The sequence below is a fragment of the Humulus lupulus genome, chromosome 2 (assembly GCF_963169125.1).
Source record: "Humulus lupulus chromosome 2, drHumLupu1.1, whole genome shotgun sequence".
Lineage (NCBI taxonomy): Eukaryota > Viridiplantae > Streptophyta > Magnoliopsida > Rosales > Cannabaceae > Humulus > Humulus lupulus.
The window spans coordinates 242,113,486-242,118,459 of NC_084794.1; the positions used below are offsets into that span (position 1 = coordinate 242,113,486).

General features: G+C 31.8%; 1 non-coding gene across 1 annotated transcript; it reads left to right on the forward strand.

Annotated features, from left to right (window-relative positions):
- Positions 1-2,903: 2,903 nt before the first annotated feature.
- Positions 2,904-3,010, forward strand: LOC133820803 (small nucleolar RNA R71). Its single transcript, XR_009887202.1, has one exon. It is a non-coding gene; the product is annotated as a small nucleolar RNA R71 (small nucleolar RNA).
- Positions 3,011-4,974: the final 1,964 nt, after the last annotated feature.

Sequence of the window (4,974 nt, forward strand, 5' to 3'; positions counted from 1 at the left end):
TAGCCTTCTTTGACATTCCCGAGAGGTTTTAGCATTCTCTTCTAGATGGATTCTATGCATACATATGGATGGGTTAATTCCTTTAATATCTCCAATGGTCCAACCTATGGTTTCTTTATGTTTTCTAAGGACATCTAACAATTTATCTTCTTGTTTTTTTATCTAGAGCAGATGCTATGATAACAGGTAAGGTTTTAGACTCTCCTAGAAAAGCATATTTTAAATTTTCTAGCAAAGGTTTAAGGTTTAATTTTGGAGACTCAGAAATTGATTGAACGTGATCTAAGGATGAAAAAGGTTAAACTTTGGTTTCATTTAAGGGTATAGACTCTAGCAAAGAATTCACATCATCATTAAAATCGTCAACATGCAAGTTCATACCAAAGTATTTTTCACAAAAGTCAAGTAAGTCATTTCCATCATCTTCACAAATACTATCTATCATGTTAACTTCATGCACTTCCTCACACTCAACAGATTTAACAACATTAAATACATTCAATTCAACAGTCATATTTCCAAAAGATAATTTCAAAACACCATTATGACAATTTGTGATTGCATTAGATGTAGCTAAGAATGGTCTACCTAAAATGATAGAAATTTGAGCATGCATATTTTCCACAGGTTGAGTATCAAGAACAATGAAGTCCACAGGAAAGTAAAATTTATTAACTTTTATCAAAACATCCTCTATAATGCCTCTAGGAATTTTCACAGAATGATCTGCTAATTGAAGAGTTATAGAGGTAGGTTTTAGTTCACCAAGACCAAGTTTCTTATAAACATAATAAGGCAATAAATTCACACTAGCACCCAAATTAAGTAAAGCCTTGTTAATAAAATGATCACCAATAATGCATGAAATTTTGGGACACCTAGGATCTTTATATTTAACAAGACTCTTATATTGAATAATGGAACTAGCTTGTTCAGTAAAAATGTCTTTTTAGGAACATTAGTGTTTCTTTTAACAGTGCAAAGATCCTTTAAAAATTTAGAGTAGGCAGGAATTTGTTTAATGGCATCTAAGAAAGGGATATTGATACTAACTTGTTTGAAAACTTCTAAGATGTCATTATATTGGCTGCATTTTTTAATTGGAAGTAATCTTTGTGGGAATGGGGCTTTTGGAATGAAAGGATGGATTGGAGTTTCCTTGTTTGAAGAGTCGTTGGCATTAGAACTAGAAGGCTGACTCTTTTTTTCTTTTTCTATTTCAACCTCGGGTATGTAATCAGGTTTGATAATGTTATTTCCAGACCTAAGAGTTGAAATTGATTTGACTTCTCCATTATGACTAGACTTTCCTATCTCATATTGACCTTTTGGATTAGGGATAGGTTGACTAGGGAATGTTCATTTTTCTCTATCAGCTAAAGCAGTAGCGAGTTGTCCTACTTCTATCTTGAATTTGGTAATTGATTGAGATTAATTTTGTAGGATTTATTGAGTGGATTGCATAAATTGTTGTAAAATATCTTCTAAGGAATGTTTCCTTTGTTGAGGATGTTGACGAACGTCAACTTAAATTGTAGAGAAATTAAACAATTGAACAATGAGGCGAATGAATGATGAAGAAAAACAAGAAATGTTTTACGTGGTTTAGCAGTTAATTCTGCCTAGTCCACAAGTCTGTGTTATTAAGATTTGGAGTTTTCTAGAAATTCTTCAAAGATGAATTACCCAGAGCTTTTTCTCCAAAAATCAGAAATCGGGCCCTTACAAGTGATGGTTCATTATCTATTTATAGAGAATGTTATCGAATTCATTCACACATATTCGGGGAAGATATTCTGTATATCAATTGAAATAATGGCATTAAATGTATTATCTCCTATACACACGGAAACGTCCCATGAAGATCGGGAACGGATAACAGATTAAATGCCATCCCTTAAATATTGGGATTACACAACAATAAATAAGTTCATACGTAATGGGTTATCCCAAGTGATTCATCAGGTCTTCGAGATCAGCAATTGGCATTGAGTCTGTCGAGACTATGAGTCAATTACGAGCTCGCCACCCAACTTCGCACTATGCTCGGGACAAGTAGAAGCTGACGAAACTGTCACATACGAGCTTGCACTTTCCGAGATCGAGCTGTCTCACCTGGAGGCAATCAGTGAAAAATATATTTAAGTGTCATGCTGTTGTGAGTTCAAAACATATTCGAGGCTACACATCCTCGAGCTTTTCGAGGTCGGTATTTACAGCAAAGCAGTCTGACTGAATGATCATATGATGACCATGCATATTTTGAGCTCACACCTGACGAGCCCAGTTTTCAGGGTCATAACTCCTTATCTCAAAATCTGGGTGTAATAGAGGATATGGTTGATTTTGTGGGGCATGAGTTTAATTTTGCGTGTTGTATTGGTGCCCTTGATTCATTTGAGGTTGGTTTTGTCTCCATGAAAAGTTTGGATGGTTTCTCCAATTTGGATTATAAGTGGATGAAAATGGGCTATCATTTGGTTTCCCATAAGCATGAAGTGCATTGGCCTCCTCAGAAAAGACTTCTTGGTAGGAAGGACATGATTGGGCATTATGGCAAGACTAGAACATATAGAACAAACATCTTTTCTTGGTTGTATTGGAGAGTTTATAGTTTGGCTTATGGCTAAAGCTTCTACTTTTCTTGCTAATTTGTCTAAGGATGTTCTTAAGTCTAATTCCTCTTTTACTTCATACCTTCCTCCTCTTTTTGGTGAATTAGTTGACCTAGATCTAGGATCAAAATAATTCCATTGTTGTGAATTGACAGACACATCTTCAAGGGCATCCCAAGCCTCTTGTCCTTGAAATTTTAAAAAATTATGGTATGCATAGATTGAATCATTTGACGATTAGAGGGGGTCAAACCATCATAAAAATATTTTACAAGTCTCCATTTTTCAAAACCATGATGATGACATTTTAATAATAAATCTTTAAATATTTCCCAACATTCGTAAAACTCTTCATTATCTTTTTGAAAAAACTCAGAGATTTCTCTCCTTAGACTATCAGTTTTAGACATAGGAAAAAATTTCAGCAAGAATTTATTATAAAGTTGATCCAATGTAGTTATAGACCCCGTGGGAAGGGAATTTAACCAAACTTTTGATTTGTCTTTTAATGAAAAAGGAAACAATCTTAGTTTGACCGACTCATTAGAAAAGTTTTGAAATTTAAATGTTGAGAAAATTTCTAAGAAATCTTTGACATGCATGTAAGGATCCTCTTTATCTAACCCATAAAAATATGGCAACAATTGAATGATTGATGGTTTAAGCTCAAAATGGGTAGCATAAGTGGTTGGAAGAACAATACATGAAAGAGCATTAGATGAAATAGGTACAAAATATTCAAGCAGAGTTTTTTCAAGTACAACATTTTCATCAACATGATTAGCAATTGGTTCCATTGTGCTCAAATTTTTACTAACACTTTCAATTTCACACAAAGATAAACGTCTTTTTACTAATCGATGTTTAGAGTTACGTTCCCAATGATGCATACAATTTGCAAAAAGTAACAGAGATAATCGCAAACAAACAATTTTCTGATGTGGAAGATCAGTTAAAACCGCAACCACAGAGCATACTTAGGATTTTTAGAGATTTCACAATAATATAATTCTTATGGTTTACTTGTCCCCAGGCGTATTTAATTTCACTTACTCTCGCACTACTAACAACTCCCCGAGGTTAATTAGTAGAGGCGGATTGAGAATTTTGTTCAAATTTCCTTTAAGCAAAAATTGCTTATGGTGAAAGGACAAAATTTAGGTTTCTTTTTTTTTTAAGTATTTTTCACAATTACACTAAAATATGATAAAAGACAAAGAAAAATAAGGTAAAATTAAGTAAGACTATAAAAATTAGGCAAGAGTAGGGAGACATAGCATGTCATCAACCATAACAAAAATAAGGTAAAAATTAGGAGGCACAAGTGTCATCAACTAAAACATAAAATAAAAGACTAGGAGGCAAAATTGTCATCAACTAGCTAGGAGGCAAAATTACCATCAACTAGTAACTTGCAATAAATAAATAAAAATAACAACAAGATAAATAAAGAAAATTACAACAAAGGTTAGGAGGCACAAGTGCCGTCAACTAACAAAGAAATACAAGGAACAAAAATTACAACAAAATTATAACAAAATTAGGAGGCACAAGTGCTATCGACTATAAAAATTAAAAAGATAGATAGGAGGCACAAGTGCCGTCAACTAAAAACACAATAAATATAGAAATATAAGCAAGTGTTTTCTTTTATGAATGGTAGAACCTTCCCAAATTTTCTTTTTATCTTTTTTTTTTAGTTTTATATAAATATATATTTTTTATATTTTTGTATTTATAGTTTTTTTTTGTTATTTTTTTTAAGTGCAAAAATTAAAATAACTAGTAGAAGAATTTACTAACCTTGAGATAAATTTCGTTGCTTTTCTTCTTGCAACTCCCCGGCAACGGCGCCAAAAACTTGATGGACCCAAAACATGTATATTTTAAAAATTTATATCACAAGCGCACGAATCGTTTATATAGAATAGTGATCGTGTAAGCAAGGATGTCGAACCCAAAGGAGTTGTCTAAAATAAAAAAGAAAACTATTTTAAACCAAAATTAATAAATTCTAACCTAGCTCCAAAGATTGATGATTTTTAGTGTTATGAACATAAAATAAAAGATTTAAAATAAAGCTATTTAAGATAATGAAAATAAACCAATTATGATTTTGAAAATAAATTGTAAAAGGAAGATTATTAAGATACTAGAATCCACAAAATGTAAGTTTAATAATACTTATTAGTATATTTATTCCTAAGTTTTAGTGATAGTTAAAATAAGTCAAACTATCATTTTCCAAATAGATTTATACTTTTAAGAACAAATTATTTCTAAAAAGTTATGATTTTTCTTCACTTTTCAAAAAAAGTATAATTTCAAAGTATTTAATGTGAATCAACCTAATGAAACA